This window comes from Sus scrofa, chromosome 18, assembly GCF_054392235.1.
Source record: "Sus scrofa isolate SSC_HxYL_T2T_F1_AM1 chromosome 18, Sscrofa_HxYL_maternal_Yorkshire_Landrace_v2.0, whole genome shotgun sequence".
Classification (NCBI taxonomy): Eukaryota; Metazoa; Chordata; class Mammalia; order Artiodactyla; family Suidae; genus Sus; species Sus scrofa.
The window spans coordinates 27720369-27743580 of record NC_139400.1 but is presented as its reverse complement, the minus strand read 5'-3'; the positions used below and the strand labels follow the sequence as shown (position 1 = coordinate 27743580).

The 23212-nt window shown below is 39.9% G+C and overlaps 1 protein-coding gene and 1 long non-coding RNA gene across 14 annotated transcripts in view; both read right to left on the bottom strand.

The window, feature by feature from the left end:
• The window catches only part of UBE2H (ubiquitin conjugating enzyme E2 H), a 113307-nt gene that overhangs the window by 73180 nt on the left and 16915 nt on the right, over positions 1-23212 (bottom strand). The gene's annotated exons all lie outside the window — the stretch shown is intronic.
• LOC146394950 (uncharacterized) lies at positions 14150-16530 on the bottom strand. The gene is made up of 2 exons (XR_014833903.1): positions 15519-16530; positions 14150-15224 (listed from the first exon to the last, which is right to left on the bottom strand). It is a non-coding gene; the product is annotated as an uncharacterized LOC146394950 (long non-coding RNA).

The following is a 23212-nucleotide window of genomic DNA, read 5'->3' as shown; positions in this document are numbered from 1 at the left end:
TAAAGCAGTGGTAGTAGGAGAGATGGAGAGGGGGAGGAGAGTAAAGATTTCAAGGAGGCAGAATAAAAAGGATGAGGCAGGAGTTAAGGGGACATCCAAGTTTCCCACTTGGGTAACAGATGAGCGAACAGACATAAAAAGACTACACTCTGATTTTGGAGAATATAGTACTAAAATCAGTATCAGACATGTTTAGGGGCTTGTTGGGATATTCTTGGAGAGAAGCTGGAAGGCAAGCAGCTATACTATCTAGAGTTCGGGAAACAATTCAACTGAAAATGTAGATGAATTTTTTTTTTTTTTTTTTTTGGCTGAGCCTGTGGCATACAGAAATTTCCAGGCCAAGGATCAAATCCCTGCCACAGCAGTGACAAAGCCAGATCTTTAACTGCTAGACCACCAGGGAATTCCCTATATGAATCATTTTATGGTGAAGGAAGTGTTATATGAAAGGACAAGTGAAAACGAAGCCAATGGTAAAAATAATCTTTAATAAATCTACATCAACCGACGGAGAGAGATGTAGGACCAAGGAAGGTTTTATTTATTTATTTATTTATTTGCTTTTTAGGGCTGCACTCAGGGCCATATGGATGTCCCAGGCTAAGAGTCAAATCAGAGCTACAGTAGCTGGCCTACACCACAGCCACAGCCACACGGACATCTGCAACCTATACTACAGCTCATGGCAATGCCAGATCCTTAAGCCACTGATCGAGGCCAGGGATCGAACCCAGAGCCTCCTGGTTACTAGTCGGATTCGTTTCCACTGCACCACAAAGGGAACTCCCAAGATAGGGCTTTACAATGAGATAGAGTGAATGTGTTTTTTTTACTCCACCAGCCCACAAACTATGGCCCATGATTTATTATTACAAACAAAAATGTACTGTACCATGCCAAGCCCATCCACTTAGGTACTGTTGATGGCTGCCTCTGTGCTGCAATAGCAGAGCAGAGTTACAAAAAAGACTGTATGGCCCACAAAGCCCAAAATATTTACTATTTGGCCCTTCACAGAATATTGACTATTTGTCCCACCCTTGCTTTAGTTAATAGCCCTTGGGCAAAAGCTCATCCTTACTTCCTACCTCAGTTTCTCCCTCTGAGAAACAAGAAGTACGTTAGGTTTAAATGCAACAAAAACTTAAAAGGCTCATCAAAGTTGTTAATATCTTCAACCAATGTATTTCCAATTAAAATCCAAGTTTTATAAGTCTATAAAAATTTACAACATATAATTTGAGAATATCATATTTAAATTACAAGGCAATCCACCAATTTACATGGCTACAAAATAAAGGGAATGCCAAACTTTACCTTATATCCAATTCGGAATGTTACACCACACAGTCTACTCAGAAAGCATTCACCTCTACAAAAACCTCTGGCAACAGAAGAGATGGACCACTAAGCAGAATAAATCACCACCATCTCCATCACAGTGCTGTCATTTCCTGAGCACCATCCATGGCCAGATACTATGCTGAGCACCTAACACCTGTTTGTCTCATTCCAGCCCTACAATGAAGGTACCCATCCATTTTACAAATGAGGAAAGTGAGCCTTAGAAAAGTCAAGAGGTCATCTCAAGTCACCTAGTAGAGCAGGTGGGAGAACTAGTATGAGTGCATCCACAATCAGAACCAGGTCTGACGTCAGACGCTCCATACTCATCCTCAACCCCATACTTTACTTCCTACAGAAAGGGGCAAACGGAATCTGGAAACAACTAGCAACACGTATCTTCTCTTACTCCCCTGGAACTCAAGGCAGGTCTTGGACCCAGCTTGATATCACAGGCCTAAGAGGATGAAACACATGGACTGTCCCAAGGGGCTCTGGCCTAGGAATCACAACCAGGTACAACGCCTGTTGCTAGCAGACAATGTATTCTGAGTTCCAGAGCACCACCTCACAAATGAACTTTCTAAACAATCTCCTCTATAAACTGAAGGCAGCCAACACCAGAAATAAAAAGCTCTCCGTCAAGTCAGCTATTATAGTAATGTACGCTAAGAGGTAATAGGTTACACGTGGTGGAAAGAACACAGGTGTTCACTTCAAACTGACCCAGGTTTGAATTCTGATTTCAACACCAGCCTTATGACAGGAAACTACTTATTGTCGCTGAGTCCGCTCCCTTCGGGAAATGCTATGACCTTCCTTTCCACGTGGACTGGGGGAAATACCAGTACCACGGTGTGGTGTTTAGTGGCTTGGAGTCAGACAGCCTAAGTTTATCACCCAGCTCTGCAACTTTTTTTTTTTTTTTAAGCTATTTCTTTTTCTTTCTTTTTTTTTTTTTTTTGTCTTTTTGCCATTTCTTGGGCCGCTCCTGCGGCATATGGAGGTTCCCAGGCTAGGGGTCCAATCGGAGCTGTAGCTGCCAGCCAGCCTACACCAGGGCCACAGCAACTCGGGATCTGAGCCGTGTCTGCGACCTACACCACAGCTCATGGCAACGCCGGATCGTTAACCCGCTGAGCAAGGCCAGGGATCGAACCCGCAACCTCAAGGTTCCTAGTCGGATTCGTTAACCACTGCGCCATGACAGGAACTCCCCAGCTCTGCAACTTACATGACATGAGACTAGGGCCTGAACCTCTGGTTTCTCATCTGTAAAACAGGAAAAATGACAACAGGATCTACTTCTTAGGGTTATTTTGAGGATGAAGCAAGATGTGTAAAGTGCCAAAAGCACACTGCTAACATTCAAAAAAACTTTTGTATCAGTTTAAGTTACAGACCAAATGACAAGTCAACTTCCAGCCCTCCTAGGACAGATCTTTAAGAGAAGCAACACAACTTTCCCGGAGGCTATGAAACTAATTTTTATAGCTACAAAGAAGCAGTAGAAACATATTCCCCCCTCAGCCACCCCCTGAAAAAAACATTTGTTAAATGTTGGGAAGTCTGCTTCATCTCTTGCCTCAAACTTTAAAATAAATATTAAATAATACTACTGGTGCTTTCAGGCAGGCAACGCCCTTAACCTTTAAACAGAATAAGACTATTTTCCCCCACATATGGTTTTTCAGAGCAGCAGGAAAAAACACTGGAAAGGCATCTGTTTAGAAGCAGAACTTTAACTCTTTGTAAAACAGACTGCCTGCACCTGTGGCCAAAGCAGAAGCAAACAGGCTAAGTGGCCCACGATCTCAGTCTGCCTTTTTTTTTTCTTTTTTTTGCTTTTTAGGGCCCCACCTGAAGCATATGGAAGTTCCCAGGCCAGGGGTCGAATTGGAGATACGGCTGCTAGCCTACGCCACAGGCATAGCAATGCGAGATCCAAGCCGCATCTGCAACCTACACCACAGCTGATGACAGTGTGGAGTCCTTAACCCACTGAGCAAAGCCAAGGATCGAACCCGCATCCTCATGGATACTAGTCGGGTTTGTCACTGCTGAGCCACGAAGGGAACTCCTGCCTGCCTTTCAAAAGAACTCCCTCTGCCCCCAACACACAGTCATCTTTGACCCCACCCCATCCCAAAAGCCATAAAAACACTGAGTTCCACAGATTTTTCTTTCAATCATTAATTAGCTCAAGATATAGAGACACATCAAAGGCAATGCAAAAACAATCTATAAAAAAAAAATTCCTGTACTTTTACCAGCCTTGTAAGTCTATCCAGCTAAAATATCTTTTACACTAAGTTCAATTATTAATGACAAAAGAAATCCATAAAACCCTCTGACTTTCAAAAGGCTTTCTCAGATGCACTTTACATTTTCAAATGGCTTATCTTCCTGCACCTGTTCAGTTTTCTTCAAATGACTTCAGCTTTTTTTAATAGGCAGATAATCACTTAATTTAGTCCATGACTCTGATACCCTAAACACAAAGTTTTGAGGGGCACTACGACTGGCCTAACATAGAAATGTCTTCTGCCATTAAACAACATATCCAGTTCCAAGGGGATCTAAGAAAAATAGTAACACAGCCTTCGGACACAGCACTGCTTTATCTACCACAGAAATCAACATACTCAGCTTATACATGTCTTAACAGACTTGGTTTAAATTTCTCAGCCTTTTGCTATGGAACATGCACAGTGATTAATGTTCTGGGCTTTCCTCTTCAAAAAAATTAAATTTATTAGAGTATAGGTAACTTAGAACATTGTGTTAGTTTCAGGTGTATAGCAAAGTGTATCAGTCATACATATTTTTTTTTTGTTCAAGTTCTAACAGAATTTTTAAAAAAGAAATTCTCACCAAAAATCGTACCTAGTATCAAAGTCATTCCCTCTAGCAGTATGCAACAGTTGAGTTCAGATTTACAAGCCCTACTTTTGTTTTGAAAGCTAAGGGGAAGTAGCTTTTCTGTTTTAAGATTTCGGTCCTGGGGAAATGGAAATAGATGCAAGGCTTCAAGGTTATACAGTACACACACAGAACATCCTGTGCACTTGCCCAACACACGCCTAGCAGGCTCACAGCTAATGGCCAAACCACCTGCAAAGTCTCATTTGCTCAGTCTCACAGCTGACCACAAATTCAAGATTATGCTGTTTCATTTTGTTTATTTTAGAACCGTCATCTTGTGTCCAACTGATCCAGTCTACTTCTGCTGCCAAGGTGTTAACATGTATTACATCTGCTAAAGGCAGAGAGGAAACAGGACAGACCAGCCTCTACACTGAGGACAGACCCTCACGTCCCTACTCCTTCCCCACTGGTTAAACTGGTGCGTTTGTGTGTATATGTGTATGTTGGAGGTTGGGTAGGTGATAGGAAATGATGAGACAGAGAATCAGCACTGTGGGGGATTCTGAGAGGAAAGGTCACAGGGCAACACAAACTTGTCTAGTTTCTTTTTTGACTGTGCCCACGGCCTGTAGAACTTCTTGGGCCAGGGATCAAACCGGCACCACAGTAGTGACAATTCAGAGTCCTTTAACCAGTAGGCCACCAGGGAACGCCTTGTCTAGTTCTTGATTCTCTCAATTAGAGGGTGCCTTGATTTAAGTCCTAAACCAATAAAAAGCCTTTTAGAGATATCATGGCGGGAAGTGGGTATTTTTAGGGTATCAAGCAGCTAGGAGAGACAACTGAGACTTTGAACTATAAGGCTTAGAAATGTTATTTTTTAAATCTACCTGCATACGATTTTTCTAAATTAAAAATATCTCGGAGTTCCCCTTGTGGCTCAGTGGTTAATGAACCGGACTAGGATCCAGGAGGCCTTGGATTCGATCCCTGGCCTCACTCAGTGGGTTAAGTGTATAGTGTTACCATGAGCTGTGGTATAGGTCGCAGACTCGGCTGGGATCTGGCGTTGCTGTAGCGTAGGCTGGCAGCTATAGCTCCTATTTGACTCTTAGCCTGGGAACCTCCATATGCCACGAGTGCGGCCCTAAAAAGACAAAAAATAAATAACATCTCGGCAGGACTCAGCGTTGCTCCAACATCCCAATGAACATACCTCTGAACACTCTCCTTAAAACGAACACAAGTATGAGATTTATTACTAGTGTTAACTGCTCTGTGCTAGCTACTTAACACTCCTTCTTTTAAGGCACTGAGGATTTCAAAATACAACTCTCTCCAACCTGGTCTCTAAAAACTGCTTCTATCTAAACGGTGCTAGCAGGCCTCAACTTTCATGCCTTAAAGCAAAACAAACACTCCTATTAAAAAGGACTGCCAGGAGTTTCCTGGTGGCACAGTGGGTTTAGGATCTGGCATTGTCAATGTTGTGGCATCATGGGTTTGATTCCTCATCTGGGAACTTCTACATGCTGCAGGTGTGGCCAAAAAAAAAAAAAAGACTGCCGGTAGCTGAGGAATGCCAAAAGCAGCAAGGACTCCAAAAAGACAAACACACACATACAAGCCCTCAAGCATTCTAAAGAAAGTCCTTTCAACTATATTCACATTTGCTATGATGTAGCAAGAGATCAAAACTGAAAATATCGGAGTTCCCATCATGGCTCAGTGGTTAACGAATCTGACTAGGAACCATGAGGTTGCGGGTTCGACCCCTGGCCTTGCTCATTGGGTTAAGGATCTGGCGTTGCCGTGAGCTGTGGTGTAGGTCACAGACACAGCTCAGATCCCGCGTTGCTGTGGCTGTGGCGTAGACCGGCGGCTACAGCTCCGATTAGACCCCTAGCCTGGGAACCTCCATATGCCGCAGAAGCAGCCCCAGAAATGGCAAAAAGACAAAAACAAACAAACAAACAAAAAACCCTGAAAATGTCCTCACAAAAGACACTGTCCAAAACCACAAATTCTTAAAATTACCAAAACTATACAACCTTATACCTGATTATAAAAAGAAAATGCTGTGAAAACTACCACTGTACCACTTAAAACCAAGGAACATGGATGAAAACAAATGCCTCACATACTAGGCTACAATCGTTTCTATTTTGGAAAGCAGATGACCACCTCCAGTTCAAAGGAAAAACATCAATTTCTATTATGTTTCAAAAGGGCAATAATAAAAGCCAAGCTAATGAGTTTGAAACTGAGAATAAAAACTAGATTAACCTTTAAAATATCAAAATTCATTTCTACACTTAAAAGTCTGTTGATAACCTGCTTAAAACTTTCACCAATGACTGTGGGTATCTGCAGTACTCAACTCCTTCGGCCTACCCACCCGTCTGCACATTCTCCTCTGCCTCTCCCCTGGCCTCCCAATCCTGGGACTCTACACACAGCCATTAACACTCAGTAAGTTCTTTGAATGATGTGGTTTTACATCTCTGTGCCTTTGCCAAGGTCCCTCCTCTCCACCTGGAATATCCTTCAACTCTTATGCGCTGTCTGAAAACACCTACTCATCTTTCAAGACCAAGGGCAAGCTTCATCTCTCACAACAGCAGTTTCCAAGTGGGCTGCACATTGCTCCTTCCTCTGTGTCCCTCTGCCACTCATGGGTTGACAAAGTTCATCTCTCTCTCCTGGAAATACAGAAGCAATGTCTGACTTCTCTTAGTAGCATCTTTATTCCTTTGCAAAGGGTCTAACAGGGAAGCACTCAAAATATCTGATTAGAAAATAGACTGAGAAAACACTAGGATACCACCTCTCATCCATCAGACTGGCCAGCATTAGAAAGTTAGACAAGTGTTGGTGTGGATGTGAATCAACAGGAAGTCTCGGATGCCGCTGAAATGTAAAGTTTGGTACAACCACTTCAAAGAGTAATGTTTTCATCTCTAGCAGAGCTGAAGATGTACACCATTAACATTAGTAATTCTCCTTCAGTTTATATACACTGCGCCATTATTTGTCAAATATAGGTCTTGATTAGCATTTTTCTAAATGAGGGGATAGGAAGACAGATTATCTCAAGGGTATATACGGGCAAACATCTTTTCAGAGTAAATACTTTCATCAAAAGTTTCTACTCTACATACATACGCTGAGTCTCACTGTTATTATGTTCCGTGAACCAAAAGCCTGAAAAACACTGCCCTAGAGAAATACATATGCGCTCAAAAAGACATTCATATAATCCATCAATCCTACCATAATTTGAAAAGATACACACACTCTAATGTTCACTGCAGCACTATTTATAATAGCCAAGACATGGAAGCAGCCTAAATGTCCACCAACAGAGGAATGGATAAAGATATGGAACACATATACAATGAAATATTACTCAGCCAAAGAAAAAAAAAATGAAATAATGTCATTTGCAGCAACATGGGTGGACTTACAGATTATCATACTAACTGAAGTAAATCAAAGACAAATACCATATTACTTATATGTGGAATCTAATTTTAGAAATGATACAAAAGAACTTATTTACAAAACAGAAACAGACTCACTGATTTCAAAATCAAACTTATGGTTACCAAAGAGGAAATGTGGGGGGCAGGAGGAGGGATAAACTAGCAGGTTGGGGAGTTCACGTTGTGGCTCGGGGGTAACAAACCTAACTAGAATCCATGAGCACCCGGGTACAATCTCTGACCTCACTCATTGGGTTAAGGATCCAGCATTACCACGAGCTGTGGTATAGGTCACAAACATGGCACAGATCCCATGTTGCTGTGGCTGTGGCTGGCATTTGCAGTTCCGACACGACCCCTAGCCCTGGAACTTCCATATGTCGCAGGTGTGGCCTTAAAAAGCCAACAAAAAACAAAAAACAAACAAATGTAGCAGGTTGGGATTAACATACACACACTATATATAAAATAGATTATAAGGACCTACTCTACAACAGGGAAATCTACTTAATATTCTGTAATACCCTATATGGGAAAAGAATCTGAAAGAGAATGAATATATGTATAACTGATTCACTATGCTATATACCTGAAACTAACACAACACTGCAAAGAAACAACAATCCAATAATTTTTTTAAAAAAGACATTCACAGTTTTGGGTTTTTCTGGGGTTTTTTTTTTGGGTTTTTGTTTTTATTTTTGTTTTTGGCCTTTTAGGGCATATGGAAGTTCTCAGGCTAGGGGTCAAATTGGAGCTACAGCTGCTGGCCTACACCACAACCACAGCAACGCCGGATCCAAGCTACATCTGTGACCTACACCACAGCTCACGGCAACGCTGCATCCTTAACCCACTGAGCGATGCCAGGGATTGAACCCTCAACCTCGTGGATACTACCAGGTTCATTATCACTGAGCCATGACGGGAACTCCCACAGATTTTCTTTACAGCACTATATATAATGGTGAAAAACTGGAAAATAACCTAAATGTTCATTAACAAAATGCAAAGTAAAATATGGTGTTGTTGATTTGCAGTGTTGTGTTAGTTTCAGGTATACAGCATAGTGAATCAGTTATACATATATTCATTCTCTTTCAGATTCTTTTCCCATATAGGGTATTACAGAATATTAGGCAGATTTCCCTGTGCTATACCCATGTACCTTTTATAAATGACTTTAAAATGAGTTACAAATGAAGTAGATCTATTTCTATCAGTATCAAATCTCAAAAGTAATACTGAACTACACAATGCATGATATCATTTAAGCATGCAAAAACAATGCCACATATTTATGGATATGTATATATAGAAGAAAGTTTTAGAAAATGACTGGATAATTCATGAAAGTTGAAGAGAGGGAAGGAAATAGAATCTGGGAGGATTTAACAGGGGGATTCAATAACAAGTCTTTCTTTTTCCCCCTTTTTGGCCGAGCCCACAGCATGTGGAAGTTCCCAGGCAAGGGATCAAACCCATGCCATAGCAGCAATCCAAGCCACAGCAGTAACAATGCTGGGTTCTTAAGCTACTGAGCCACAGAGAAACTCCCTTTTTTTAAAAATAAAATTTTTGAAGCAAATAAGGCAAAATATTAAGATCTAACAAAACTGGATAATGATCTTTTATATCATTATCTTATTCTTCATATTTGTTATGGTACTCAAAATATTTCATCATTTTAAAAACATTCTTAAATGAGCAAAAAAACTAGAATATATCAAAAGAAAAAAAGCAATTTTGAAAACGTCCTAGTATCTACAGCTCCAAATCAATACCTAGTCCACAATTTTTTTAAAAAGTTAACTTTTGAATGCTTATATATCAGAAACAGTGTTAAGCCCTAGGTACAATGTCTCACTAAATTGGTGCAATGGCCCCTGTGGCAGACACTACTATTTTTCTCTTAGGATGACTACATCACTGCTGCTGGTCTTTAATCTTGAGGATCCAACTGTTCTTAACACTACACATTTTCTGAGGGCAGCAAAATGGATTAATCTACTTTAAAAAGATTTTATAATAGATTGAAATCAAAAGAGTTCCTTCTGCTCAACTCTCAGTCCAAAGAATTTATTCCTAAATTAGACACAGCTGAAATCTTACTAAAATGTATCCTACTGCTGCAGTAAAAAATAAATACACAAACAATGAATGCTAATCTAGGTTCCATTTGGTCATTTTGCTTTAAAAAAATCAATTCAATGAATACACATACACCTCAAGAACATCCTACACAGATTGCTAAATTTTTAAAACATGTGCAGCCATGACAGCTAACTTAAACTCTAATTTAAAAGCTGAGTTTATGGAGTTCCCTGGTGGCTCAGCAGGTTAAGGATCTGGCATTGCCACTGCTGTGGCTCTGATTACTACTATGGCTTGGGTTTAACCCCCGGCCGGGGAACCTCTACATGCCCTGGGTGTGGCAAAAAACTCTAAAATCTGAGTTTATACATTATTAGAATGTGTGGAAAATATCCACCACCCCCCCCAGGAGTTTCTGTCATGGCTCAGTGGTAATGAACCCAACTAGTATCCATGAGGACATGAGTTCGATCCCTGGCCTTGCTCAGTGGGTTAAGGATCTGGCATTGCTGTGAGCTCTGGTGTAGGTTGCAGATGCAGCTCAGATCCCACGTTGCTGTGGTTGTGGTGCAGGCTGGCAGCTGTAGCTCCAATTTGACTCCTAGCCTGGGAACTTCCATATGGCACAGGTGTGGCCCTAAAAAGACCAAAAAACCCCCCCAAAAAAACAAAAACCCACAATTTTCCCCTTGGCTAGCATTGGTTTTATTATTATTTGTCTTTTTAGGCCACACCCACGGCATATGGGAAGTTCTCAGGCTAGGGGTCCAATCAGAGCTGTAGCCACCAGCCTACGTCAAAGCCATAGCAACGCCAGATCCGAACTGTCTGCAACCTAAACCACAGCTCACAGCAACGCTGGATCCTTAACCCATTGAGCGAGGCCAGGGATAGAACCTGCATCCTCATGGATGCCAGTCAGGTTCATTAACTGCTGAGCCACGACGGGAACTCCTAACATTGGTCTTAAAGCAATCTTCTGGCACTTCGTCTTTGTAATACTGTGTTAAATTGTTTTATAGAGTAAGAATATATGCTTTCTTAAGGTTGCAGGTTCGATCTCTGGTCTTGCTCAGTGGGTTAGGGATCCGGCGTTGCCGTGAGCTGTGGTGTAGGTCACAGATGCGGCTCGCATCCTGAGTTGCTGTGGCTCTGGTGTAGGCCGGCCGCTACAGCTCCGACTGGACCCTAGCCTAAGCCTGGGAACCTCCATATGCTGTGGGAAGCAGCCCTAGAAAAGACAAAAAGACAAAAAAAAAAAAAAAAAAAAAAAAAAAAAGAATATATACTTTCTTACTCTGAAAATGGATAGTCTTACTTCAATATTTCCTCTATGGAAATTACATGATATAAATGCAACTATTATTAATATTCTTTTTTTTAGGGCTGCACCTTTAGCATATGGAAGTTCCCAGGCTAGGGGTCAAATCGGAGCTGCAGCTGCTGATGTAAACTATAGCTACTTCAATGCCAGATGCTAGCCATGTCTGCAACCTACGCCGCAGCTTAAGGCAACACCAGATCCTTAACCCAGTGAGTGAGGGCAGGGATCAAACCCATATCCTCATGGGTACTAGTCAGGTTCTTCACCTGCCGTGCCACAACAAAAACTCTGAAATTATTAATATTCTTTGCTATGACAATGGTACTTAGGATTATATAGGCAAAGTCCTAACTCTGAAGATGCATGTTGAAATACTTAGGCTGAAGTGCCATTATCTTTGCAACTTACAAATAGCTCAACTAAAATATACATATAGTAAAGAAAATATGGCAAAATATTTATTATTGGGTCTACATAGTGGAAAGGTATAGAGGTATTCATTTATATTCTTCCCACTCTTATGTATCTGAGATTTTTCACAGTAAACTGTAAAGAAAATTTTCCTGTCACTATCTGTTGTTGCAAAAAAAATACTGCCAACATCATGCAATTCTGTCTGAATTACCCATATCAACTAACTTTCAGAATAAAATGTAGTTCTACCTGCTTTTGTAATTTTACTCATAAAATGTGACAGCTGAAAGAAAAAGATCTACAATGTGGCCAAATTAAAGGCCTACCAGTACATTTTAACCAGTAAATATTACTGCCAACCTAGAATTGGTTCTACAGTATTATTAATCATAATTTAAAGTATCCTGGACAAGCAAAGATCTTTTTCATGTGATTAGAAGTTACACAGTATTTCTGATAACCAATTTTCTCAATCTCATTTCCAACTAATAAGTCAAATTTTGGTAAAAGGATTTATAATTTAATACCTTGTTCATATCTATCAACAAAAATATCCCAATCATCAATTATAAATATCTAAGGTGACTGAAAATACACAGGTTTGGTTCTAAAACATGGAAGCATTCTCAAATGTTGTTCCTAACACCAAAGATTAAGGAACGAAGATGAAAGAGAAATTTACTGGCTTGAAACTACATTAATTGTTTCAAAGAATTCTAACATGGACCTTCTCCCATCTACTCTACCATCCTGCCTCTCAAAAAATACTCTACATGAAAAACTAAACTGAAACATGACATGAAAGAACCACAAGCTCACAAGCTTTCCTATTCTGAAACAGTGAACAGATATGCTCACCACAAAGGGCAAAATCAGAAGGCATTCTTAACTTGGCTGCTCCCCATTACCAGTGAAGGACCATAACATCTTGCCTTGTTAAATGGTAACAACTGGTTCATTCACAGAGTTGGTCAAAGTTTGGCTCCGATTCAACCCCTAGCCTGGGAACCTCCATATGTCACGGGTGCAGCCCTAAAAAGATTTTTTAAAAAGTGATGTTTCCAAGGCTCTCTTGCAGCTAAAGTTGGTGAGCTGGCATTTCTTGCCCAGGATATAAGTATAATTTGTAGGGAGGGTCACTCAGGAAAGCTCTTTATAAGTTAGGAGTAGGAGTTCCCGTCGTGGAGCAGTGGTTAACGAATCCGACTAGGAACCATGAGGTTGCGGGTTCGATCCCTGCCCTTGCTCAGTGGGTTAACGATCCAGCGTTGCTGTGGCTCTGGTGTAGGCTGGTGGCTCCAGCTCCAATTCGACCCCCTAGCCTGGGAACCTCCATATGCCACAGGAGCGGCCCAAAGAAATAGCAAAAAAAAAATATATATATATATATATATATACATATTTTGTCTAAGTTAGGAGTAGGGGTGGTGTCTTAGCCAGTTCTTATCCCTTTGCCTTACTCACTCCATCCTTCGTCCTCTTGCATGAAACATTCATGTGATGGTAGGAGCAATCCCTTTAGGAAGTAAACCACACATTAAAAATGGCTGAATGGAAAAAAACAAGAAATCTGGGTCCTTAACAATATTAGCCTTGCCCTTATCTGCCTACTTACTACATCATGTTACAGCTACATTATTTCATATCTGTTACTAGCAGCCAACTCCAATTCCTGAGTTAGTCACTAAGCAAATACACAGTAAATGCATTCACATATATTATTTCAAATAATCCTTCAAGCAATCGATTAATATGGTATTTTCTTCATTTTCTGCTTGAGGAAACCAAACACAGATGCAAATCCAAATATGTCACTAAAGCCTATGGTCATTCCACTATATTTTTCTTTACAGAGGTAGTACATATCTGAAAAAGTACATGCATTTCAAAATATTATCTTAATCATTCTCATATAACATGACATAAAATCCATGCATTCCCTATTACTAACACCGTTAAAACTCTGCCAACCCATGATCAGATTTCAACAACCTATGTGAATAAATTCTTTAGCAAGAGTCCTCCTTTGGTAGATTAAAGATGAGAGATCATACCTACAACAAATATGAGATGTGGCCCTAGGTGTTTCAGAGTGTTCACTAGATAATAAAAAGCAAAAAGCTAAGCCTATTCACCTTCCAGAACCCACATAATTTTGGTCACACACACTGCACTCTAGTACACATATACTTAACAATGACTAATTACAACCTCTGATCCTTTCATCAACCTAAGCCACCAACCACCTCCCATCCCTACAGTTACCCTTTTGACATTCAGCTTCCTACAGAGGCTTTCTCTAACAGACTCAACTTCTTATTTTTCCAAGCTCCTACCCTTTTTTTTTTTTTTTTGTCTTTCTTGGGCCACTCCCGCGGCATATGGAGGTTCCCAGGCTAGGGGTTGAATCAGAGCTGTAGCCGCCGGCCTACGCCACAGCCACAGCAATGCGGGATCAGAGCCGAGTCTGTTACCTACACCACAGCTCACTGAGCAAGGCCAGGGATCAAACCTGCAACCTCATGGTTCTTAGTCCGATTCGTTAACCACTGAGCCACGATGGGAACTCCAACTCCTACCCTCTTTTTAAACTTATTTTTTAGGGGTGCCCATGTTATTTATTTGTAGAGTATCTTTATATCTTCATATTATGGTCCTATTCATTTTTATATAGAATAAAACAGAGACACAAGGTTAATAATAGAACACCGTAACTTACTTTTAGTAGACCTACTCAAGAGAACAGAGAGAAATGAGCACCTGTTATCTCCCAAGTCCTCATAAAACCTTGTAGAATAAGTATTAACAGTGCTCAGATTCAGAATAACAGATGCCAAAAGTAAACGTGTAAATTCTTCAAGCTTCAGTGAAATATTAATAGATTCTTAAAAAAATTTTGGCAACTTCTGAGGTATGCAAAAGTTCCCAGGCCAGGGATCAAACCTGTGTCACAGATATAACCAGAGCCACAGCAGTGATAATGCCAGATCTTTAATCCACTGAGCCACTAGGGAACTCCCCCAAATTTGTTTAATTAAAACTTTTCTGGAGTACCCGTCGTGGCTCAGTGGTTAACGAACCCGACTAGCATCCATGAGGATGCGGGTTCGATCCCTGGCCTCGCTCAGTGGGTTAAGGATCCGGCATTGTTGTGAGCTGTGGTGTAGGTCACAGACACAGCTCAGATCCTGCATTGCTGTGGCTGTGGTGTAGGCCGTCGGCTACAGCTCTGATTTGACCCCTAGCCTGGAACCTCCACATGCCGCCAGTGTGGCCCTGAAAGACACACACACAAACACAAAAAACTTTTCAAAAATTTTAATTCTGCTACTGTTCATTAATTTTCTAATAGCTACATAGTAAAACCTCTCAAAGCCTGCTTTACAACAGAAATGAGGATAACTCAAGACACACCATTATGTCCCCATCAACAATATAAATAGAAAAACTTGCATGCAAAAAAATAAAATGTATATCATGTTTTATATTTTATTTTAAAAGCCTGAATTCCAGCATTCAAGTCTAGTCTATCAGCCTAAAATAAAGATAACTGCTTTGTGAATGGAATATTCTAACAATGGGCTCATTGTCAACTGCCCAGTCAACTTGGTGCCTAATAAAAACATTTAATGCAGCATATCCTATAGCCCAAGAAGTAAACTGCTATCCAATGTGTTTCCTCGTCTCCACATCTTTTTTTTTTTTTTTTTTTGTCTTTTGTCTTTGTTGTTGTTATTGTTGCTATTTCTTGGGCCGCTCCCGCCGCATATGGAGGTTCCCAGGCTAGGGGTTGAATCGGAGCTGTAGCCACCGGCCTACGCCAGAGCCACAGCAACGCAGGATCCGAGCCGCGTCTGCAACCTACACCACAGCTCACGGCAACGCCAGATCGTTAACCCACTGAGCAAGGGCAGGGACCGAACCCGCAACCTCATGGTTCCTAGTCGGATTCGTTAACCACTGCGCCACGACGGGAACTCCTCCACATCTTTTTTCCATCACATATAGGACACACCAAGAAAGAAAAGTCTGACAATCAAACTGACTCACCACCATTTCTGACATCTCAGTTTCAAAGATGTTAAGTGAAAAACGTCTTAGAATCTATGAAACACGGTGTAAACCAGACATTCTTTACTAACATAGAAACACTTGCCATCTTCAACAACACCAATTTGCCTTCTTAGTGTATGTACAGGCTTTACTGTATAATTCAATTCAATCTGATTCAAATATTTTATTAAAGGATCTACTACTATGCCAACACTATGCTAGGATCAAATAAAGCACATCCTACACGTTATAACAACATTACAACTTCTCTGACACACATTTGTTAGTGGTTCTCAAACTTTTTGGTCTTAGCATTCTTTTCACTTAAAAAATTGATGACCCTACAGAACTTCTTTTATGTGGATAAATATTAATATTTACCATTTTAAAAATTTAGGAGATCCTGCTGTGGTGCAGCAGGTTAAGAATATGACTACAGTGGCTTGAGTCGCTGCAAAGGTGTGGGTTCAGACCTGGCCCGGCGCAGCAGATGAAAGGATCTGGCATTGCTGCAGCTGTGGCATAGGTTTCTTTTTTTTTTTTAATGGCTGAATGTGCAGCATATGGAAGTTCCCAGGCTAGAGGCTAAAGCAGAGCTGTAGCTGCCAGCCTACACAACAGCCACAGCCACTAAGAACCCAAGCTGCATCTGCAACTTACACCACAGCTCACAGCAAACGCCAGATCCTTAACCCACTTAGTGAGGCCAGGGATCAAACCTGCATCCTTATGGATACTAAGCGGGTTCATAACCCACTGAGCCACAACAGGAACTCCTGCAGCTAAGTTTCAATCCCTGTCCTGGGAACTTCCATATGCCGTGGGTGCAACCATAAAAATAAATAAAACATTCATTTAAAAGTACTAATAAGGCAGTGGGAAAATTAAAAAAAAATATTAAAAATAAATAAATAAATAAATAAAAATAAATAAAAGTACTAATAAGGGAGTTCCTGTCGTGGCGCAGTGGTTAACGAATCCAACTAGGAACCATGAGGTTACAGGTTCCTTCAAAAGGCAAAAAAAAAAAAAAAAAAGACAAAATAAAAAAATAAAAGTACTAATAAATCTTATGCATGTTAACATATTTTTATGAAAAATAAATTACAAAAAATTCTTTAGCAACACTCTTTAATTTCTGGCTTTATAGAAGTGAGCTGGATTCTCAAATTTGCTTCTGTGTTCAATCTGTCACAATATATTTCGAATGTAGTTAGAAGAGAATGGTTTAATAAGACTTTTCAGGTAATTCTGGACATTCTTCACTTGACATTCAAAACTTGAGAAGTGGTAGATTCCTAAAGACCAACTGCAATGTGGAATCAAACAGTACCAATGAAATTTTCATATCGTTACATTAAAAACCACTGGTCTACTGGAGTTCCCGTAGTGGCTCAGTGGTTAAGAAACCCAACTAGTAACCATGAGGCTGTGGGTTCGACCCCTGGCCTTGCTCAGTGGGTTAAGGATCTGGCACTGCCATGAGCTGTAGTATAGGTCGCAGACAAGGCTGATCCCACGTTGCTGTGGCTGTGGTATAGGCTAGCAGCTGTAGCTCCGATTGGACCCCTAGCCTGGGAACCTCCGTATGACACGGGTGTGGCCCTAAAAAAAAACAAAAGACAAAAAAAAAGAAAAAAAAAAAAGAAAATGCATCTTTTACCCAAGCGTGATTTTCCCATGCATTGGCCATTTAGAAAATACTGGTTCACTGACTTACACAGATCATCCAAATGTTGACATAATTTATCATACAATATTGAAAAATCATGTTAATAGCACCACCAATCTTACCAGAAATGTCTAAGTACTAGACAACTGTCAAGCATGTGGCGGCAGACACAAGTTTTCCCAAATTCTGATTTTCACTTTAAAGCCTGTATTTTATCACTGGCAACATATATTATCAGTTTTCCTTGAAGTGATGGGCTCACTTTGCTCCTTTCTGGGAAAATGTCTGCCAAAGATCCAACTCTGAATAACCATACTTTGTCAGTCAGTCCTACTCTGAAGTATAAATGGAATTCCATAAAAGACACAGCTAGTGTGGTTGGCAAATCACTTAAGTGCTTCTTCTAAGATGCCACTACCATACTCTTAGCATGCTGGAAAGATGCTCCTCGTTTCAACATACAGAAGAGTAAAAAGACAGGTACTTGAGGGTCAGAATTTATTGTCTTTACTCCTTACCAAGAGCATGTTCAAGGGAGACTGCCTTTTAAAAAAACTCTGGATGTGTGGTGGCAAAGCATATGATCACTACTAATACGGTTTTGGTGTGCTAAGGCATTGAGAGTTTTATCCATTGTCAGTTTTGGTTTTACATCATCAGTACAAATATCAATAACAAAGGGAAAAAAAGGCCCCAAAAAAGTAATTAACATTAACTATGAAACAAGTTTTGACTTACAGCCTCCCTTTAAGTATTCTGGGGATGCCCAGGGGCCTGCAGGGAAGAGTCAGGAACCTCTGTGTTAGAGGGTTCAAATGAAGAACCAATGGACAAACTAAAAAGCAAAAATCTGTTCTCCCCTAAGAGCTTGTGGGTGCACACAGCTTTCTTTCTGTGCACACAGAAAGAAAAAAGTACACTCAGGTATGTATATATACAGTTTAAATCACTAAAACTCAAGTTTTGCATCTATAAAATAATATTTTAAAATATTTGGTTATGACAAAGAAATCAAAGTGACCTAAATGTCCATCAGCAAGTGAATGGATAAAGATGTGGTACATACACACAATGGAATACTACTCAGCCACAAAAAAAGAAAGAATGCCATTTGCAGCAACATGGATGGACCTAGAGATTATCATATTAAGTGAAGTCAGACAAAGAAATCACTAAAGCTCAAGTTTTGCATCTGTAAAACAGATCACCAAAGCTCAAGTTTTGCATCTTTAAAATAATAAATATTTGGTTACTACAAAGACATCAAAGCAACCTAAATGTACACTGGCAGATGAATGGATAAAGAAGACGTGGTACATACACACAATGGAATATTACTCAGCCATAAAAAAGAACAAAATAATGCCATTTGCAGCAACATGGATGGACTTAGAGATTATCATACTAAGTGAAATGTCAGACAAGCCTTATATCACTTATATGTGGGAATCTAAAAAAGAGTATTAACAAACAAATCTGCAAAAGGGAAACAGACTCACATACAAAGAAAACAAATTTATGGTTACCAAAGGGGAAAGGGAGAGGGAGGAGATAAATTAGGGGCTTGGGATTAGCAGGTCTAATGTGTGTGTGTGTACATATATATACATATACAATAGGTAAACAACAAATCTTACTCTATAGAACAGGAAACTATTTCAATATTCTATAATAAATCATAATGGAAAAGAATATATGTATACAAATATATAAAAAACTGAATCACTTTGCTGTACAGCAGAAACTAACACGACATTGAAATCAACTATACTTCAATTTAAAAAAACTTTTTAACAACAGCAACAACAACAAAAAAACTCTTTAATTAAAAAAGTTAGGAAGTTCCTATGTGGCACAGCGGGTTAAGGATCTGATATTACTACAAGTGCAGCATAGGATGCAACTGCGGTGTGGATTCAATTCCTCCCCTAGGAACTTCCACCTGCCAGGTATGGCCAAAAAAATTTTTTAATTCTCCCATTATTCTGAGTAGCTAAAAATAGGCCATAATAATTTTTATAGCAAGTGTGAGCTGTTAAAGCATTTCTTAAATAAAATCTTTCCTTACAAAGTATGAGTAAAAAGTAAAAATAAACACAAAATAAAGGTCCTCCATGAAATCCTCAGCAGACCAACAAGTTCACAGCACCAAATATTAAGCTAATAAATATCACCTTTAGGAAGTTTCCACTGTGGCTCAGTAATGAGCCTGACCAGTATTCAATAAGGACTGGGTTTGATCCCTGGCCTCAATCAGTGGGTTAAGGATCTGGCATTGCAGTGAGCTGTGGTGTAGGTCACAGACACAGTTCAGATTCCGAGTAGCTGTGACTGTGGCATAAGCCGCCAACTACAGCTCCGATTCAATCCCTAGTCTGGGAACTTCCATATGTTACAGGTGCAGCCCTAAAAAGCAAAAAGTAATAATAATAACAATAAATAAATAAATCACTGTTAGTATCACAATTTGCAAGGAGGGAACACGAGACACTTTACAAAGTACAAACTAGAGTACTAATAAGCTACATGATTTGATTAAGTTTTAAGTTATCTGTTTCTTCCCCTGATCTCCATTTTTTTATTGTTGGCTGCACCCACAGCAAATGAAAGTTTCCAAGCCAAGCCAGGGACTGAACCCTGCACCACAGCAGCGAACCAAGCCACTTCAGTGACAATGCTCCACCACAAGGGAACTCCCCAATCTCATATCTTAATAATTTCCTTTTTTCTCTCTCTTTTTTGGCTGCCCTGCAGCATCTGGAGTTCTGGGGCCAGGGATCAGATCCAAGCCGCAGCTCTGGCAATGTTGCAGCTTTAACCCACTGTGCCAGGCCAGGGGTCAAACTGGTGGCCCAGTGATCTAGTGGCATACAGAGATGCCACTGTTCCTGCTGTACCACAGCAGGAACTCAATAATTTCCTTTGATCTTTAAAACTAGCAATCAAACAATCTTAAAAAAGAACTCATCTGAAAATAGCTTTTAATAAACTAAAGTTTGAGAATTTACAGATCATTTCAGAACACAAATACATTTTTATACATGGAAAAATGAACAGTGTACATGAAAAGGCAAATGGCATCTCCACATAAAAGAACTCAAGTCCTCATCATCTAAGTAAGATCTGCCTGTCTCCTGTGTGACTTCCATATTGTTTTGATTCAGAAACAAATTTTAAAACTGATCCAAGGTGGAAACCTGTGGTATTTCTCACAATGTAATAGGTATTTCCTAAGCACCTACTTCACACACAAAGCTAAATACATGCTGTTAAGGGACAAAACCAAAAGAAACTCTCATGGGCTCCAGATCCAAAACTAGAAGGACTTTAACTCTATGATCTCTGTGCTTTTGACCACTCTGTGCAGCTCGAGTTTTTTATTCATATAAAGTGGGTCTTAGCATCTCAAGGCAAGGATTGTATTATAATAAATATGAAATATATCAGAATGTGAAGTAGCACATTATAGAACAAGTATCAGGGATAAGGAAGGTAGAAGTGAGGAGAAAATGGCCCAGTGGTATAAATTCAGCTACTTGCTACTAAGATTTTTTTTCTTTTTTTAAGTACAAAGGCGTATCTGGAAAAATCAGAAACCATTTAAGAAGTTATTAGCTCTAGTCACTAACAACTGCTCATCAAGGTAAGTGGATAAACAAACTGATACATCCAGATCATGAAGTATTATTCAGCTCTAAAAAGAAATGAACTATGGAGCCAAAAAAAGAAATGAAGGAAACTTAAATGTATATCACTAAGTGAAAGAGGCCAATCTGAAAAGGGCACAAACTGTATGATTTTTGAAAAGGTAAAACTATGGAGACAGTAAAAAAAAAAAAAAAATCAGTACTTGCAGGGGCAGGAGGGCAGGAGAGGGGAAGGCAGGGGAGGAATGAACAAGTGGAGCACAGAGAAGTTTCAGGGCAGTGAAAACCCTCTATATGATACCACAATGATGGATACATTATTATTCATATGTCCAAATCCACAAACACTAAAAGTGAACCCTAATGTAAAATGTGGACTGTGGGTAATAATGATGTGCCAGCAGAGGTAGGTTCATCAACTGTAACAAACACCCACTCTGGTGGCGGATAGTAACAATGGGGGAATCTGTTCATGAGTGGGGCAAGGAGATATGAGAAATCTTCATACCTTCCCTTCAATTTTTGCTGTGACTTTTAAAGCTGCTCTTAAAAAAACTTTTTTTTTTTTTTTTTTTTTTGGTCTTTTTAGGGCCACACCTGCAGCATATGGAAGGAAGATCCCAGGCTAGGGGTCAAATCAGAGCTGTTGCTGCCAGCCTATACCACAGCCACAGCATTGTAGGATTTGAGCCATGTATGTGACCTACACCACAGCTCACGACAACACCAGATTCTTAACCCACTGAGCGAGGCCAGGGATAGAACCTGAGTCCTCATCGATACTAGCTGGGTTCACAACCACTAAGCCATGATGGGAACTCCCCAAAAAATAGTCTTGATTTAAGGAAGGAAGGAAAGGAAAGGAAAGGAGAGAAAGATTGAAAGCAAAAAGGCCTTCCAGGGCACTTAAGAAAGTGGGCAAAGGAAACAGAGGTATAAAAGACCAGCTAAACACTTGCCCAGAGTCATCAAGCCAGTGAGCTGGCGCTAAGTGCCATACTACCCGACTCTTAGTACCAACATGACATCCAGGTACTGGCATTACTTAAGGTCAAAGGTCTAAATGCACCACCAGGGTTACCAAATCAATAAACAGCTGGTTATAGCTTCTGACTTACATACCACACAAAAATCCAGGTGTCCCCATGAGTTGATAACAAATTCTGAAGTATCTTGGAGTTCCTATTGTGGCTCAGGTGGTTACAAACCAGACTAGTATGCATAAGGGCTCCATCCCTGGCCTCACTCAGTGGGTTAAAGATCCGGTGCTGCCATGAACTATAGTGTAAGTTGCAGATGTGGCTCTGATCCTGTGCTGCTGTGGCTATGGCGTAGGCCAGCAGCTGCAGCTCTGATTAGACCCCTACCCTAATGAGAACTTCCATCTGCTAGGGCCACAGGTATGGCCCAAAATAGAAAAAAAAATTCTGCACTATGCTGTACAATCTTAAGGAATTTATTATCACTATGTTTATAACTAGCAAGATAATTTACCATTAAAATTCAATTTCTATCTTTCTTCCCTACTATTTTCAAGGAAGCCCCTGTGAGTTAAATACTTTGGTTTAACTTTTTAGCCTAGAAACCAAATGGGTTTGGCCAAATTTCAATTATCACCCTATTATTTTTTTCAGAGGTCACTTACTCAATAACCTCAACTATAAATATCCCTTTTCCAAGAAAACAATGTATTGTATATACTTTAAGACTTTCCACGTATGTTATTCCTAGGGAGAAAGAAAACAGCAGCAACAACAATGCAACCAAATCAGCCAAAATAAAAACATATAGTAATGTGCTCCTACACGGAAGCTTCCAACATTCATGGAAAAACGGATGAAATGTGAATAAAGCCTAGAGCTTAGTTTATAGTAACATACCAATGTCAATATGTTACTATATGATTTCTTAGTTTTGACACACATGCCTCGGTAATATGAAAGAGCAACACAGGGGTAACTAGACCTGGGTGGGGTACTCTGTACGATCTTCACAACTTTTCTATAAATCTAAAACTGAAAGTCTATCTTAAAAAGTTAAAAACTATTAAAACATTAAGTCAAAAACAGCAGAAAACGAGAAGGGCAGCTTATATCCCAAGGCTTCTGTTTTAAAAATCATCCCTACCTTTAAAAAGCTAAGCATCTAAAGCTTTTGTACTTGCTCAGTTATCTTGAGACTAATAATTAAAATTACCATAACACAAGGCAAAACTGATCCACTAGACACTCCATTTAAATAAAAATGTCAGCAATTAAATTTTCTTCAAAAGGTATATTTTAAGGAGTTCCCGTCATGGCACAGTGGT